General features: G+C 44.9%; 1 protein-coding gene across 4 annotated transcripts in view; it reads right to left on the bottom strand.

Moving 5' to 3' along the window:
- Positions 1-18,932, bottom strand: part of P2RY6 (pyrimidinergic receptor P2Y6) — a 514,342-nt gene that overhangs the window by 413,911 nt on the left and 81,499 nt on the right. Inside the window, exon 2 of one of the 4 annotated variants that reach the window (XM_069640103.1) lies at positions 10,762-10,895. The exons of 2 other annotated variants lie outside the window; for them this stretch is intronic. The gene's annotated coding sequence lies outside the window, so the exon portion shown is untranslated. Of the gene's footprint in view, positions 1-2,936; positions 3,094-10,761; positions 10,896-18,932 lie in introns of those variants that run through there. One more of the 4 variants, XM_069640107.1, reaches the window with a different exon arrangement.

The raw sequence follows: 18,932 nt of genomic DNA, 5'->3' as shown, positions 1-18,932 counted from the left end.
GACTTCCCAGGATTCTATCCTGTGTCCTTCAAGCTCAACACTGGTGTGTAAAACTAGCACTTGACACATCAAGCTATCTTACCGGGTGTAAAACAATGGACAATGTCTCCACTACCTCTGCCACTCACTGCACAGCTGTCTGTCGGCAGTTTCCGTGCTCCCTGAGTTAACGGCCCGAGCGGAGCGCTAGAGAGGGTGTTAAGGCCTTTAGCACCCTGGGTTACCAAAGTGTGCGTTCCGTTGAATGAAGGAAATTACTTTACCAAGATGGCCACCATGGTTATAGAAGGCGGGGCTCCATACAGAGTCTCTCTTCAATGACTATGGCAGCTGGAAAAGGGAAGCTGCGGCAGGTGGCACCGCTGCGCAAACAGTCATGGAAAGTGGGGAGGGAGGTTAGGATTATTTTTCAAAACAAAAAAGTTACGGGAGGGTGGGAAGGAAGGTGGGGGAAATATGGCAGCTTGCGGCGGGGGAAGCATTCTGAGATTTGCAGGCCTTGACTCGGTGCACATGAGTTTATGTCCATTTCTATTGGGCAGCAAACAGCAGCCCCTTAGACTAGGACAGCTGTTGTGGACCTGCTTCTCACGGACCAGTGACTGTATTCAACAAGTCGTCATTGCAATATTATTCCAATTTAATGAGGAATAAATGCCCTGGTGATAATGTATTTGATTCTAGTATGCCTCATATCCGAGTAGACGGTGTAGGAATGCAACACCAAGCTTTCACAGTAAACTCTGACTGTGTAAACAACTCCTGTTTAGATGCTCAATCTTCCCACGAGTTCTATTTCAATAGCTTGAAAACAAGAAGTGAATTTGACTCTTGAGGAACTGGACTTGAGGACCCTGTAGTTGATGTCATGCTCTTAGTTTAATTTCTCATCTTCATTGCACTAAATAACAACTGAATGGGTTATATAACAACTCCTAAAATCACATGTTGGGGTGCGTTTACAGAAATTGTGCACTACTGTAAGTGAAAATTTGCAGTTTTACCAACAGGGCAAAAATTGCCCTAGTGCAAAACACATTTTAAAAACATTTTTTACCAGCGAAATGTTTGCTCTAGTGCTCATATGGAATGGTATAGGCACGTTGGCAAACTCTGCACTGGGGCAAAAGTGCCCTGAAACAGGGCTTGCTTCACAAAGCACTTTTCAATTAGTGCATGCCATTGAAAAATACTTTGTGGATCATTCCGAATATGTTTTTTAATGTTTGCCTTAGAGCTTATACATTGCAAAATTGGACTTGTACAGTGCAAAGTGTATGCAGCACAGTCCCTGATTGGCAGCTTCAGCACAGAGGAAAGCAGCCAACAGCCCCCTGACATGCCAGCAGCAGTCTGTCGAGGCAGGTTTTGAGGTTGTTTGGGGAAGGAGTTCCCAGCACTTTCCTCCGTTGATCTGTGGGGGGCATCCCTGTCCAGTCCCAAACTTCTAAAGATGTTTTTGTTGTTGTAATTTTGTTTTTTTCATTGTTACATGGGTTTAAAAAACCTGTAACAATACAGTTCACTTTAATCAATTCAAATACAAAATTATATACAATAAAACACGTTTGCATATATAATTCACAATAAAATTAACATTTCACAATTCATTCTATATGTAGAGATTTAAAAAAAAAAATGTAACTGCTAATACCACTGAGGTAGTTGTACCTGTCAAACAAAATTTCATGAAAGAATCACTCTGCAGTGTAGATAAAATTGTTAAAAAACGTCTAAAATATGTCTCGCGTTTACCCGTTAAGGCAGAACAGGCTGTTATAAAATGTTCGATTGTTTCTCCACAGAACCTACATTCCCCCGATCAACCGCTAGCATCTTATACTGTGTTAAGATTACTTTTGTTTGAATTTTATTAATGCGAAATCTCTGAAACAATCGCCTCACTGTCTTGTGTGGATACACAGTTTAATAAGGGTCAATTACTCCAACACATTTGGAATCTGATCTTATGTGGATAAGCGATTCATAAGAGAGTACCAAGTCCATCGTACTTGCCCAATCCCTCCTATACAGACGTTTTTTCACTCTTACTCCATAAGATCAGTCGCTGTGAGTCCCAAGTCTGTGAATAGTAAAAGATTTTTAATAGAAGCCTACAGACGCCTGGCAGATCGGAGGACATCTGGTGGGGCTGGTTTACAGAACAATAAATACTCATTGTAAAAGAACTGCAGTGTTTTATTACTGTAGTCTCTGATGAAAGCCTAAGACCAAAAGCTGTGCGTATTTGCACTGCAGTTTTCCCAAAAAACAAACCTTGTTGTACAGCTTCCCAAGAACTTAAAGGCAATGAACTCCAACACACATGGTCTTTGAATGACCTTAGTGTGTGCAGGAAGTGCCACTTGGGGCTACTGTAGGCTGTCAATAGTGCAGTGTGCTGCTGTGGTGCTTCTAGACGAGTCAGTGAGCCAGTCTCTTATCTCGAACAGCCTTGAGTGGCCATCTGCCAAATGCTTAAGCACGAACCCTATTGCCAATTCCAAACACCCAATGGGACCACCTAGCCACACCCAGCAGACCAGCCCGCCAATCGCTCCATGTCACACGTAACCCTTTTCAGCTAATCCTTGCCTTTTAGCCCACAGCACTGTGCACTTTGGGACGTGTAGGCCTATATTTATTTTAGGAGCAAGAATTTACAAATCCCAGAACGCCAAGTTTGTTGGCTGAAGGTGTCACACATAATATAGGACCACATGTCTGCCAGGCCTAGTCATTGTAGATGACCATATGCGGAATCACTACAGTGCCAAATTTCCGTGGCATCGCAGTTGCGCAAAATGGCTGCCAAAATGGCAGGAGTTGCACTATACAAGGGCCTCTTTGCATTACAGCACAGTTGTATTTCCAACACCTCAAAAATATCTTTAACAAAGTGCAGACACTTTCAACATCTATAGGTTAGATCCTACCTTAGGGTGGCACTAGGCGGGCGCCCGCTCAGCAATAACCAAGGGGGAGCTTCTCGGATTCCAGCACGGCCTGTCTACTCTTGGTGGGGTCCAAGGGAGGGCCACTGGTTCAAGAATCACACAACACATACGCCACTGTGCTCTGCTCTGCGAGTTTAGGCACGGGTATGTGCGCGCCGCACGGGTAAGCCGCGCAGAGTTCCTACCACACCTCTACTCATGACATCGCACTATATTCTGCCTTTATAAACAACTGTCGAAATAAGTCAATACAGAAATCCAAGCGATGGTCGATTGCAAGACAATGTCCAGCAGTGAGGTCACCTTTACAGAGCCTTCCAACTCAAACAGAGGTGTCTGTCTGTGTAAACACGTGATGGCGCTGCTTACGGTAAACAGACCTTCCCCAACCCCATTCAGCCCTTTGGAATGCGGCTGCTTGATTGCGTCCCTGCCACCTATTCAACGGGGCCTGCCGGATTTATCTGCCTTTGCACAGTCTCTGCTCTGAATAGGACACAGCCGAACAATGCGTGTCCCACGCTCTGCGCCAGAGAACGGGCTACGCGTCCTTGCGTCCCAAGCGCAAGGGGTCAACTCGCACCCACTTGATCTGCCTTAACAGGGAGGGGGAAAATATGCTGACTCTTCCGCGTTGCTTCCCGCCAAGCAATGCCTGCTCTTCGCTGCACCTCGTCAATCGGCTGAAATGCCTGCCCGAAAGGGCCCAGCAAAGATGCCCCTTGCAGTTTATGCCCATTAAGGTCTCTTTTCTGTGTTAACAACACATTGGCTGTGGAGGTTCAATACTGCAGGGGGCAATTAAATGCAAACCGCCCCCAGTGCACCAGCAAGCAGCCTGTATCAAAAGACTACACGCCAGGATCCACGCGGAAGCACAAGACGCGCCTTTGTATTTAGCTCCAGTAATGCCAAGATTAGGGTGGCCAACTTTTTGAGATCCTTTTAGGGGACACTTGCACACAAGGCGATGATGATGTCACATCGTCATACGCGTTTGGCCCGCCCCATTTGTAATTTAAACAATTTGTTAATGGCTCTTAACACCTGGCTTTATTGCAATGGAAATGGTTTGTTCTTGGGAGGTGATGGTCACCTATTTTAACTGGAAACATGACCATCAGGACCCCAGGAACAAAGTTTTAGCATTGGAAAGAAGCAGGTCTCTGAACGTCAGCAGCAAGACAAAAGGAGCCAGGGCTGTGGAGCCACTCAGAGAAAGAAAACTGCAGGCAGCAGCAGGCGGCAGTGCCGTGGTGTGTAGACGGCCACTTCAGTTTGCAGAGTAGCTGTGATGGATGCAGGTTGGCCCAACTTGCTGTCTCTGGTCACACTCCAGGAAAGAAAGCAAGTCGGGACAACCTGCGTCCTGCACAGCCACTCTGCAAACTGCGGGACAGAGTCCCCAAATACAGCACGGTCCCGCAAAATACGGGACAGTTGGCCACCCTAGCCAAGATATAGCTCAGAATAATGCACTCCAATTGCAGGGACACTCTAAATGTGGTTTTGACTGCTAAAGCAAGGCAAACCAATATCAAAGACGTTCCACAACCATAGTCACAATTCACATTGTTCTAGTCAATGGGCCTTATTACGAGTATGGCGGTGGCTGCCGGCGGTATTGATTTTTAACCGGCATCCAGAAAATGGCAATAACTGGATCATTTCGACCTTGGTGGACCCGGTAATTGCCCTTTTCTGGGCGCTGGTAAAAATGAATTCTCATTCCCATTTGAGCCCATTAGTGCTCAATGGGAATGGGGAGGGTGGTAGCAAGGATACCGTTATTACCAGTACCCTTGCTACCATCAAGTTCTGCTTGCGGGTACCGGTACGGCCACCCTGGTAAAACCTGGTGGCTGTAAGGGCACTCGCGAGCATAACTCATAGTATGGTGGTACAGTAACAAGGGTGCCGGTAGCGATACCGGCGCTGTTGTTGCCTTACCACCATACTCGTAATGAGGCCCAATGTGTACCCACACTGTCGGCATGTGCCTCACGGTTTCTACCGGAGTTCATTTGAGATGTCTCCACACATATGAAAGCAACTCGCCACGTCTGCATTTTTAGGTTGCTCTTTTGGGTACAAAACTATTGCACTGGAGTACAGTAGAAGGGAGATGATATGTCAGGAGAGACACACAGCTTGCGGTTGTTTTTTGTTTTGTACCCACCCATTGACTGCCCCTGGCCATTCTATTCCCTATGGCTGTTACCACCCACTACCTGCCCCTCCCTGCAAAATGCACCCCCCTGGGAGGTCGCCCTATCAAGCTGTGACATCTAAGTCAGTGTGATTTCTAAGCAGTCTGCTGTTAGTTAATGGCTTAATTGCAGTTGCAAGTGGCTATTATTAGAATAAAAATGTATAAGTGTGCCTTTAGCCACTTGATTTATACCTCTTCCATGCACTGAAGTCCAGTTAAAACAAGCATTTACAAAGCCAACAGTTTTGGCTTGAGGCATTACCTTGAGGCATTGGGCAGATACTGCCATCATATACCCAGGTAAAGAATAGTGTTTCCAGCTGTTGCCATTTTATGGCCAGCTAATAGCATTATATCAGTGCCTAGCAAAGGCCTCTCCCATAGCTACACAAAAGCCAGACTGTTGGTTTTGCCAATGCATACTTTTTTCTTTAATTATTGTATATTTTTATTTTAAATGGCACATCCATCGCTGTGTGCTCCGGCCTCCCTCTCGCTGCAAAACTTCCTGGTTCCCCCCACACCTCCCACCTCCCGTCCCACCCCTGATTAGCGGAAAAAAATCAACAACAAAAAATAGTAAGGCCAATGGAGAACTAGCTCCCACAATCATCACCTACTCTCCATTGCCATCCCGGCGCGGCAGGCGAGTTCATAATACCCCAAAAGCCATAGCAAGCCTGTGGGCTTAACCTGAGGCTTTTAATTTTTAAAAGCACATCCAGCGCTGTGTGCTCTGGCCTCCCTCTCGCAGCAAAACTTCCTGGTTTCCCCCACCTCCTCCCACCTGCGCTGATTGGTGGAAAAAAATCCCCCCAAAAAAAGAAAGGCCAACGGAGAGCTAGCTCCCGCGACCATTGCCTACTCGCCGTTGCTATCCCGGCGTTGCTGGTGAGTGCATAATGCCCCCAAAGCCATAGCAAGCATGTGGGCCTAACCTGAGTTTTTTATCTTAAAATGCTCATCCAGCGCTGTGTGCTCCGGACTTCCTCTTGCGGCAAAACGTCCTGGTTTCTCCCCACTCCTCCTGCCTCCCATCCCTCCCACCTCCCCTGATTGGTGGAAAAAAATCAACAACAAAAAAAAAGGTCATCGGAGACCTAGCTCCCACGACCCTCGCCTGCTCGCCATTGCCATCCCGGCGCTGCAAGTGAGTGCATAATGCCCCAAAAGCCATAGTAAACCTGTGGGCCTAACCTGAGGCTTTCTTTATTTTAAAAAGCGCATCCAGCGCTGCGTGCTCCAGCTTCCCTCTCGCAGCAAAACGTCCTAGTTTCCCCCACCCCTCTCACCTTCCATCCCTCCCACCTCTGCTGATTGGTGAAAAAAAAAAAGAAAGGCCAACGGACACCTAGCTCCCACAACCCTTGCCATTGCCATCCCGGCACTGCAGGTGAATGCATAATGCCCCCAAAGCCATTGCAAGGTAGTGTGGGCCTCACCTGAGGATTTTTTTATTTTAAAAAGCTCATCCAGTGCTGTCTGCTCCGGCCTCCCTCTCGTGGCAAAACGTCCTGGTGTCCCTCCCACTCCTCCAGCCTCCCATCCCTCCCACCTCCCCTGATTGGGGGAAATAAATCTATAACAAAAAAAAGGAAGGCTAACAGAGACCTTGCTCTCGTGACCCTTGCCTACTCACCATTGCCATTCTGGTGCTGCATGTGAGAGCATAATGCCCCAAAAGACTCCCTCTCACGGCAAAACTTCCTGGTTTCCCCTCACTCTCCCACCTCCCAATTCTCCCACCTCTCCTGATTGGTGGAAATAAACCCCTTTTAAGCAACAATTCAGGTCAGCCCCTTGCCCGTGCAGCCCCTGCGGCTAAGGACCCCAATGCAAAGGACAATTGCTCCCGAAGCATCACATCTAGACATGATTGTAAAGATTAGCCTCTGTCACATCTAGACAGAATTGTGAAGATTAGCTGGCATCACAACTAGAGAGAATTGGGAATGTCAGCTTGCACGACAACTAGACAGGATTGTGAAGATTGGCCTCCGTCACATCTAGACAGCATTTTGGAGATTAGCATGCATCTCATCTAGATATAATTTTGTAGCTTAGCATGTGTCACATCTAGATAGAACTGTGAAGATATCCTAACGTCACATCTAGATAGAATTGTGAAGATAACCTAGAGTCACATCTAGATAGAATTGTGAAGATAACCTTGCATCACATCTAGATAAAATTGTGGAGACTAGCATGCCTCGCATCTAGATAGAATTTTGGAAATTAGCATGCGTTACACCTAGATAGAACTATGAAGAAAATCTTGTGTCACATCTCGATAGAATTGTGAAGATTAGCATGTGTCACATCTAGATAGAATTGTGAAGAATACCTTGCGTCACATCTAGATAAAATTGTGGAAATTGACATAAGTCACAGATAGACAGAATTGTGGAAATCAGCATGAGTCACATCTAGACAGAATTTTGGACATTAGCATGCGTCTCATCTAGAGTACATTTTGTAGATTAGCATGTGTCACATCTAGATAGAACTGTGAAGATAACCTTGCATCACATTTATATAGAATAGTGACGATAACCTTGCATCACATCTAGATAGAATTGTGAAGATTAGCATGATTCAAATCTAGATAGAATTTTGGAGATTAGCGTGCTTTACACCTAGATAGAGCTATGAAGATTAGCATGCATCACATTTAGATAGAATTGTGAAGAGTAGCATGACTCACATCTAGATAGAGTTTTTGAAATTAGCATGTGTCACACCTAGATAGTGATGCCATTACCCAACCCTACTAAAAATCTCACCCCTCTGCATACACCTCTCATACTCAAACCAAACACAACCGTTCCTCCAAGCACAACAAACCGCACGCACTTCACTACATCGCAACAACAAAACAAACCATACATCATCTTGCACAACAGCACATGAAGGCAACCAACCAAAAAAGCACACTTAAGCTTAGCGAGCAGTGTTAACTGAACTGATGCTGCCAACAGCACATCACAGCTCTCTTGCTCTTATCCCTCGCAGCCCTACTAATCCACACCACCATCTTTCCCTTTCAGATCTGCCAGAGCACCAGGAGACCACTGCGGTGGTGATAGATAGTGCACGGTATAAATATCCTTTAACGTAACATATATATCCCAGCATTACTCTCAATATGCTCTCCACTGGATCACACGTACAAAGCCAACATAGGTCAATGTGCACCTGAGATTAGAGAACTCCGTTAAGAGGCCTTTGCCTGACTGACAAAATTAAAAGTCCAGGCGGTGGTAGGAAGACCTTTGAGGCGCTGGAGCATAACAGAGCGGGCAAAGTGGAAACAGAATAAAGAGGATAGGCACCACCCACTACCCATTAAAATGCAAGTGCAAAGCAAGCAGAAGTTTGGCAGTGCACCAAATTCCTTGACTCCCCTGGAAATCTGTAAGACCCTGTATTGGCTATGGTCAGAAGATACTAGCATGTTCATGGGCCAATTCAGGGAGAGCTCAAGGGCGCAACGCAGTTGGGCAATGGCTGCTCAGTCAATATTCCATCCTTGGCTATGGCTCTGAAGCAAGCCCACTGTGACGGCTTGTTAATCTACGCAATAATGTTATGTTATGTAATATTAATTTCTAAAGTGCAATGTACGCCACAAGGCATCTTGGTGCTAAATAAACCCTAGCATGAAAACAGCTGAAATTAAAAGAATCCTAGTTTCTCCCAGGGAGTTCATTTCACCAAAATGCCTGGGGTAGCAGAAGTGAAATCACATGACCCTTGACCACTGATGACATCACAGGAAGTGATGTCATTTGATCCCACCCTGAAGTGACATCACGGGAAGTGATGGAACACAACCTTTGACCCCTTGACAAAACAGGAAATGGCATCACATAGCATTTTTACTCAGTAGACTATGAAAAATAGGTTACAATATCACTGTAACGTGATAAGCATTTTTACAAGAATGGATCACCATATGTATTGGCAGAAAAAAACATGCTATACCTGCAAATTGCGAAAAGCAAAATAAATAATCCTAAATGGATGCTTATTCTTCTCTAAATGCTTTTTGGAGTATTTTGACTGCATTGTGATTTTGAGGTGTTTAAGAGCAGACTAAATCAGTGACACCCCTTGAAGTGTACTTGAAATAAACCTTTAATGAGTCTAGCAATGATTGTATAGAATTCCAGAAAGACAAATTATTTGTTATTCCTATTCTTTCTTATTTAGGGTCACTACTCAAAGTGTTACACATGGGAAACCCCTGTTTTTTTAAGAAGCCTGACCAAAAAAGCGCGCCACACTAGAAACAAAGAGTCACATGGCATCGGACACAGCCCAGGAGCTTTAATGTGTAAAAAAATAAGAAAAAACATTTTAAAACATTTTTTTAGGGGTTGCAAGAGAGAGCACACGGGTAGCAAGGGAGACCTCAGGGGTCACAATTGCGACCCCTGGTCACCCCTAAATGACATCCCTGGCTTCTCCTAAAAAAGGAGAGTTTTCAGAGAGCGCCTCAAGAGAAGATGAGTGAGTGTGGGCGTTGATTAGCTGCAGCCACAGAGAATGCATGACCCCAATCCCAGAATATTTAAAACGTGGAACCCGTGCAAGAGCAGCATCCTCTGAGCGGAGGACTCTGGGAGGAATGTAGGGGCAACAATGTAGATATTCAGCACCAACGTCATACAAGTCTCCATGCACTATACAATGAGATTTAAAACGGATCCGCTTAGAAATAGGGAGCCAGTGAAGTGATCGCAAAATAGGGGAAATGTGGACTCTGTAAGCAGATTGAGTAGCCCCACTCTAGCGGGCAACTTTTGTAAAACTTGAAGTCTCTGAATTAAATAAGCATGTTGTGCTAGAAAAAGAGAAGTACAATAATCTATACTGCCCAATAGCAAAGAAGCAACAACAGGAGCCTTAGGTCAGGTGACAAATAAGGGAGCACTTTTCAGAGTACCTTCAGTGGAACATGACCAGATTGGCAGACCACACTAACCTGAGCTCCCACAGATAGAGGAGCTGAGATTTAAAAACGCAAATCCTTACCACTGGCACCATTAGAGGAAACGGACCGAGAGAGGGGGCCACAAAGCAGGCATGCAGAAAAATAAACAACCAAAGGGGGCCGGGGGCAACCACCAGTACCTCCGTCAAATTACAGGAAGACGTGCAGTACAAATGATACGCCACAGCTGTCGAAAGAGTTAATGCAGAAACAGCGGTGCAATAGGTCCAATAGAAGGAGCCTTCCGCAAACGTTGATATGATGTTGATCACATACAGGGCACGCTGCTGCGTGATGAAGGTATATTAAATGATGACGGGACAGCTCTCTGCAAATACACTCTAAGGGAACGGCAGCAAGATCAGTGCACCGCAAGTGTCTGCAATAATATACATTCAAAATAAATAAACGAACAAATAAATAAATAAAAACTGCTATTGCTTTACAGAAAGAGCTGGCAGGTCTAACTCATTGCAATACTTCACTAAACCCGTTAGCTGCCTCAGCGTGATGCGAATATTCTAATTTCATGGTGCCTTGCTAAGAAGCTTATACTGGGGTTAACGCGCCTCACTTCACTCGGTGAAAGTGTATACCTGCTTGAGAAAATTGGCAGTCACGGCACACATTTGACTGCGTTCTTCCACTGGGTCTGTCTTCAAGCATTCAATTAATTGAGATTCATCAACAGCATCACCTGCTTCGACAGGCTTACTTCAAATAAATAAACCTACAAATGAATGAGTAAGTAAATAAGTACATGTATTTTATGTGTGTTACAGTTCAAAAGCTGGACTTTTCACACAGTTCGCAGTACAAAAACATTTCCTTAACAGAATTGATAAAAGAACAAACAGTGAATTGCAAAAAAAGATAAACATTTCAAACACATTTTTCAAAAAGTCGAAAACTCTTACTAATTTAAACACGTCAATAACATAAATAAGTAATAATTAAACGCATAAGTAAGGACCGGAAAATAATGGAAAGGTGAAACAAAGAACTAAGACGCAGAGCAAAGACTCAGCAATTGTAAACATGAGATGTGGGGGTGTATGTTGGTGTGAATGCGTAAATGTATACATATTAGTCAATAGCGGGTTATGCTCAGGGACAGCACGTTTCGCAATAATGCAGCACATGCTAAGCATAGCATCGAAGTGCCAACAGCCTGATTATTCAGCCATTGCGGCTGGTGTTGACTCTTTCCTTTGGTGCTGGAGTTGCTCCTGGAGGTTGAAGGACTGGAGTTAAGAGGCCGTCGCACGAGTTTGGATTGGCCAGATTGTTTTTGTTTGCGTGTGCCTGTTGACTTGATATGATATGGCATTCATAACGCGCCTGTACACAAGTGTTTCAAGGCGCCATGAGGCAAGGGAGGGGGAACAGAAGGAAGACAAAGACAATGGGCCTCATTACACGGTAGGCGGAGGACCATGGTGCTATTAGCACCTTGGTCCATGCCGGTAAAATACCTGCACCGCCTTGGAGGAAAGGGGAATTACCGCCCTATTCCAAAGTTGGTGGGGCAGTAATTCTCCCTTCCCCCATTGCCCTTCCCCATTCCCATTTTTGCCCCATAGGGCTCTATGGGAATGGGGAAGGCGCTAATTACGGTGCCGCAAATTGCGGTACCGTAATTAGCACCCTGGTGCCTTTGCGGGTTGGTACTTTAACACCTGCTGTTTAGCTGTTTAGCAGGCGTTAAAGTACCAACCCGCAAAGGGACCTTGTAGTAAGGCGGTAAGGGTTTACCGGTACCGGTGCCCTTACCGGTACCGGTAAACCCTTACCGCCGTCCGTGTAATGAGGCCCAATGATCTTTCTATTATTACATTACATTGTTAACGGTGGCGGTGCTACCATCTTCCCCATTACCATTGAGTCCTATGGCACTCAAATGGGAATGGGGACTAACTTTTTCCCACACCTGACTTCAGGGACGACCGGGGCTGTAATGCGCCGGTGATTCCCCATTGCCAGGTGCCGGAAGAAATACACAACTCTGGTGGCAGCCTGCCGTTTTCACCAGTGGTAGCGCGTGTGTTTGTATGTGTGATGTTTGGGTGGCCGGGCACGCTTGTGCAGTGATCGAAGTGTAGAAAAAGAAGTAGTGGAACTATGTTCCCTACTGGCCTTCCCCTACTCCCCACAAACCCCATTACAGGCCCCCTCCCACACGCAATACAAGCCCCCAAACACATGCATGTGCTGTTTAAGGAAACATGCAGTGCGTTGCAGTGAAAGTGCAAGTTTAAACTTCTTCCTACACTTTTATTTTAAAACGAAACCATTCCGGAACGGTTTCTTTTTAAATAAAAGTATAGGAACGGTAAACCTTGATTTAAAAAAGTAGAGGAGCACCGCTCCCACCCGTTACCGCTCACTTCGACCACTGCGCTTGTGTGAGTGAATGGTGAATGAGTGCATGTGTAAATGAGCAGGTGGTGTGTCAATCTGTGTGCTTGTGTTAAATACCTGGATTACTTACCAGTAATCTTTATTACTCCTAGTCCCACTCTTCCTCATCCCAGTACTTGCCTATGAAGCACTTTGCCTCATCCTGAGTTGTGGAAGAGAGATGTTGAGGTAATACTGGGTCGAGGAGTTACATCTGGGGGTTGCAGGAGGAGAGTGGGAGGGAGATGGAACATGAAGGAAGGGTGAGGCAGGAGGGGGGGTACTAATACATAAAGGTCATCAATGATAAAGCAGGCGTGATATATATTATTGGCTAGACTGGCATTATAGTAGAGCCAGTCTAGTCATTTCTTACTGTGGCATGACATTTTTGCTGGGCATTTATAATAAAGTAAGTATGATAAGTGTTATGACCTTTCTTAGCCTGACATTTGGGTGCAGACAGTATAGCCTTTTCATCCTGTGTCATAGCATATTTTCTGGGCATATAGAATGAAGCATCATAACTATTATTACGTTGCTCGATTTGCATTTTGGTGCAGCTAAAGCAATCATGATGGGTGTTAATACGTTTTTAGATTGGCATGTTGGTGCAAACCATCTAGGTATGTCTTACTGTGGCATGGCATTTTATATTGTGCATCATCAACATATCTACAGCAAACATGATAAGTGTTATTTGTAAGAGGATTCAATTCAGCACTACAGCCAAGTCAACGCCTAGTCTAGAATACTGAATGAAAACCCTTATTGATATATCTTTATGTCCAGTTCATGCGTTCTGGATGACTACCCCTATATAACACCCCTCTCTTGGAATCCTCCTGACCCCACTGAGCCAAGAAGTAGTTCTGTTTTGCAAGTTAAAAGGTTTAATTGATAATTTAAACAATATATATTATATCACGCTTTATAATAAATTAATAATTGGATATCACACTTAATCTGGTATGATAAAGATTAACAACGGAGAATCTGGCACTAGCACACTCTTGATAATCACTAAGGAGTTGACATGAAATGGATAAGATAGCAACACTACTTTTCTGGTTTCAAATGGATGCAATGTGGAATGAAATGCAGTACAGAAAATACTCAATATGATTTCAACAAAACAATGTAATCACCTTCTTGGACAATTCACCCCCCCCCTTTATGCAATGCAAGGAAATGGAAGGAAGGCACACAGTTCTCAGAAATGCAATCAAATGTGATTCAGTTCACCCCAGCAGCTTAGACTACAGACGTTGAAAACACAGGCCCAAGTGCTTTTAAATGTGCTGGAAATGAAGAAAAAAATATGCTAAAATGCTTTTAATTCCCTCTAGAGGTTCAGGGTGAGTGGTATCTAGTTAACATTAGTCCAGGCTCACTTTAGCAAGGATCTAGGGTGTAACTAGCAGGTTAAACGAATTTTTGGCAACTGAAAGGCAAGCAGCAGCAGATTTTTACACGTGAAGAAATTTGCAAATCGCGGTAAAATGTCAAATCGCGGCTAAATTTGCGAATGCGCCGAGCGCGATTACAGAGGAACTACAAGGACTATCACTATCCTTTTGGGGTCCTAGGAAAGCCTAGGATCTCAGCTTCCAGATGAAAGTTACTGCAAGTCTCTACGGTCACGGAGATATGAGTGATTAAATAAAGGTCGTTTTTCAGATTCGAAATTTTAAAGTTCAAAAAGATAAGTGCAGCTTGCACTAGAAAATGACAGGTGACAGCTTTACAAATGACAGGTGACAGTTAGGAGGCAGTTCTACTTAGATTAAAATAGCTTGGATTATATTATTTTAACTAAGAGATTGGTTCTGCACAGTTTTCTAGGTACTCACACTATATTCTTGAGTTAAATGGGCCTCGCCATGGATCTGGTCAGGTTTTAGACTGGACTCTGGTCTCTGCACTTCACAGTGATCTGGGTCAGCTCTCTCTGGTTCTGCTAACAGTGGTCTGGGTCAGCTCTGCTCTGCCTCTGGTCTGGTCTGGGTCTCTGAAGGTGGATAGATTGAAGTCTCTAGGTTGGCTCTCTGAAGGTTGATGGAGGTAAAGTATGGATTTTTCCGGCAGAGCTTCCAGCTGCAAATGGATTTGAAGGTCCCTATCTGTCCTGTCTGTCTGCTTTTATGTGTTTTGAATGTGGGTGTGTTCTAGCATCACTGACCCTACCTCTCTCTCAGCTTCTAATTGGTCAAACTTCCATTTCTCACTTGATTGGGGAAGGAACTGTGAGTCAGAGCGATGTCATTTTTACAGCCTGCAGAAAGTCCACTCCTCCTGTCAACTTACACACAAATCTAGATTTGAACCAAATACATATTTGCAGAGGTACATATTGTTTTAAAATTACACGCACCAATCACATATCACAGGAGGTATACCCTGTCCAAATCTGCTCTTCCTGGGGGCTTGCATTCAGAAATGGCAATATTTTGCACTTTTTAACTGGTTTGCGATACCGGACATTACCCCAAATTTACACACATGTGCGCAAGGAGTATGGACATTAATTGATGAAGTGTCAGATTTTTCACATGCACACATTTTGAGTAATATCCTCTTTTCCGCTAAAACCCCCCTGAACATGCCACCGGTTCTAAAAACCTCTTAAAATGTGGGCAGAAAAATTACAAGAATTATGGTGTCATTTAAATAATTTTCACAAGTCCGTACTACGAGTTATTCATCTTTTTAGAGTTATGTTCTGGCCCCAAAGGGGTGTGGTTTTCCTCCAGCACAAGGTTGAATTTCTGGTTTTTCCAGTTCTGCCAAGCCAGCTTGCTCTCACAGGCAGTGCCCCTCCCCTTTGCTTCAGGAGGAAGCTACTTTTACGACATCTGCAATAAACCATCTGCCTGAGTCAGGAGAGGGCTTTGTTCAGAGCTCCTGTATTCTGTGGGGGCTCCCCTTAATTCAATTATCAGAGAGATGGCATATCCTTAGTGTGGCCAGCAAAAGGCAGATAGGCCTGGGAACACAGCTGTGACTCAAGTTTCATTCGTGATGGGGGGTAGTTGCCAGGCAGAATTCAGTTCCTTAAGCCAGGTTTCAGATAAAATGTCACTTTTTGTTACCCAGTTTAAATCAAGACAATGTTTACATATGCAGCTAAAATGCTGATTCTAAGTTTAAAACTATGACATTTAAACAATTGCAACCTATGTGACACTCAAAGTAGGTCACTCAGTCAATTTAAACACTTAGATTTTTTAGTGTCTTTCAGTCCACATTTCCTTAAACTGCTGAAATCCACAGCTCAGCCAGTCTTGTTATAAACCTTCAAGTCACTTCAGAATATAACTTTACATTGTATCCACCTCTCAGTAAGTCTTTCTTTGGCTTGCCTTGGGTTCATTTATTCAGTTTACACAAAAAAGTAAAATCTGGTGGTTTTAAAACGCCGGCTTTTGGATAGTGGTGAGTACTGGTACTGCACCCCTTTTTGGGATTTAAGAAAATTAATTCCCAACAGTTATGGGTTTGCTTTTGGCAATCAGCATTGCCATTCCCAATGGTTTCAGACTACTGTGTGGGTAGTCCAATGGTGGTTTTAGGCAGTGTCCTTCTGTGCCCATAACATCAGCAAAAATGGGTGGCCGCCTATTCTTCATGCACTTCCCTGGGCATTTTCTGGGAAGCTCTGGCCATCATGTTGTTTTCATGTCAGTACTGCACAGTTTTGAGATAGGGCTCGGATGCATGGGTAAATACATCCCACAAGCCCCCCTTCTTGCGGTGGCCATCTGATCCTTCACTGGTGGGACCCGCAAGATCTGGGATGTTGTTCTCATCTTCTTCCGGTAGATGGCACAGTTCAGCATTTTTTCCTCCATCCGGTACTGATCGATCGGTTCTCCTCGCCGGTCCTGATAGGAATATTGGGCGGTACGCTGGGCCCATTGGATCTTCGTTCCCGTCTCCGGATCATCCTCCTTGGCCCGTCTCCAGGTTTTCTTTCTCCTAGGACGACAAAGGAAGAGCGGCAATACCTACTCATAGACGTTTTTCCACCACTGTTGAGATAGTGGGGCAGCATGTGCATTTCATCATAACGAAACATTACATTCTTATTTTGAAAAAAAAAAACAGTATAACTAAGAGACAGTTTCATGCAAATCACAATATGTTAGAGACTAGATGTGGTATGTTTTATGATTGGAACTGAATTAGTCTGAGACAGTACCGGCTAGGATTCCAGAGGATTCCTCCAGTTGTTGCAGAGTGTGCCTGGGATGGCAACATTTCAATTGGTTTATGTGGACCCACTTGTCTTCCCCCGCTGCCAAAGGACCTTTGGGGATGTGGATTTTGTAGGCCACAGGGGAGATCGTGTCGATGATCTCAAAGGGTCCCTTCCATGTAGGCAAAAATTTGCGCTGCTTGGCCTGGTTCCTTTGGAAGTTGTATAGATAGACCCGGTCTCCCACCTGATATTCCTTCCTGGAAGTTTTCAGGTCATAATGGGTCTTCATGCTATCAGCCGATCTTTCTAGATTCCGCTGAGCATAAGCAAAAGCATGTTGAAGGTTTTTCCTTAAATTCTCCACATACTCATGAGTTGTGGAGGCATTTATTAGTGTCTGCTCTTGGGTCCTATAGAGCAAATGCTGCGGAAGCACCATTTTGCGTCCAGTCATCAACTCAAATGGTGACATTTTGGTTGCAGATGAAGGGGTAGATCTGATGGCCATTAGGACCAGAGGTAATCGGATATCCCAACTTGGCCCAGAATCTGCCACAAACTTTTTTAAGATGCTCACAATTGTCCGGTTATATCTCTCTACTGCCCCAGAAGAAGCTGGCCTGTAAGCAATATGCAACTTCCTTTTGACCCCCAGTATCTCCCACATCTTTTTCATTACTTCACTGGTGAAGTGGCTACCTCTATCTGACTCAATCCTTTGAGGTAGACCAAAACGGGAAAAGATATGGTTAATCATCAGGGCAGCTGCGGTTTCTGCCTTGCAATTTGGGGCTGGGAGACATTCCACCCACTTGGTAAACAAGCATGTCACAGTCAACATGTACTTATTCCCCCTAGCAGAGCGAATCACGGGGCCTACAAAGTCGATTTGTAAATCTGACCATGGCAGTGTCATCCCCCGCTTTTGGAGAGGCGCACGGTGCGTGAGGGATGATGGCTGAAATTGTGCACACACAAGACACCCCTTCAAGTATTGGTCGAGGTCCTGCCCCATGTGTGGCCAGTATGCAACCTCTCTTAAGATTTCCAATGTTGTGTGAAACCCCCTATGACCGGCGGTGGCCGCATCATGGGCGTGACTTAACATCAGGCTTCGGAATGAGTTAGGAACCACCCACTGATCGTGGCCAGCTTTGGATTTCCTTACCAGCAAACCGTCTTGGATTCGGAACATTTTTGGACATTTCATCAACACTCTTAGGTCCTCTTTCCCAATGTAATCGGTATCCGTCAGGGGAAAGTTCTCAGGGTCCTCAAGGTGTTGGTAAAATTTACCAATTATTGGATCCCCCTTCTAAGCGGTAATCAAATCAGCATCAGGGGTCTCCTTACTCCATTGTGCAATTGGAAGGTCGTTGTGAGCATTTGTCTGGGACCTAGTGATAGCAGTGACCTGGATTTCCCCCAACAGGGACTCAATCTCAATTAGATCCCCTTGGATGGCCCCGGTTTTGGCCAGCTGATCAGCTAAGTCATTTCCAGTTTTGTCTGGTCCCTCTACTTTGGAATGACCCTTGATCTTTTTCCAATAGATGGTCATCTCATTCGAGGTGACCAGATCATCAATGTTTTGGATCAACTTCCCATGTTTCAAGGGTTTTTTATTAGCACATAACATGCCTCTGGTTTTCCAATTAACCAGGTGCTCCACGAACCCGTTCCGTACATAATCCGAATCTGTGATTATGACCAGTTCGTGGAGTTGATGCTGGACAGCAGTGAGGATGGCCTGATGCACAATCATCAATTCTGCCACCTGACTACTTCAGGGACCAATTTTGTATCCAGCGGAGGGTTCTGGGGACTCATTCACCCATGCATTCCCTACGCCGGCCACCAGTTCTTTCTCCCCGTTGTTGTCAACATGGTACGAGCATCCATCCACATAGACAGTGGGCATTCCCTCACACTTGTCCTCTTCAAAGACTTTGTGGGGGGAATTAAGGTATGCCTCCATGTTGTCCTTGATTTTTAGACTTTCGTCCTCAAGACAGTTTTCTCTGGCACAATCATGCAAGTCAGCCAGACCTTGCGCGAGGGGACTCTTCTTGTTTTGGCCATATCTGACCTCCACAGGAAAGCCTTGCATTGACAGAATCCAGGAAGTAATTCGGGAATTACTCACATTTCCGGCCCGGATTCTAT

The sequence above is a fragment of the Ambystoma mexicanum genome, chromosome 7q, assembly GCF_040938575.1.
Source record: "Ambystoma mexicanum isolate Mex_15411 chromosome 7q, UKY_AmexF1_1, whole genome shotgun sequence".
NCBI classification, from domain to species: Eukaryota; Metazoa; Chordata; class Amphibia; order Caudata; family Ambystomatidae; genus Ambystoma; species Ambystoma mexicanum.
The sequence above is the reverse complement of the archived record's forward strand: the minus strand, read 5'-3'. Positions and strand labels throughout refer to the sequence as shown.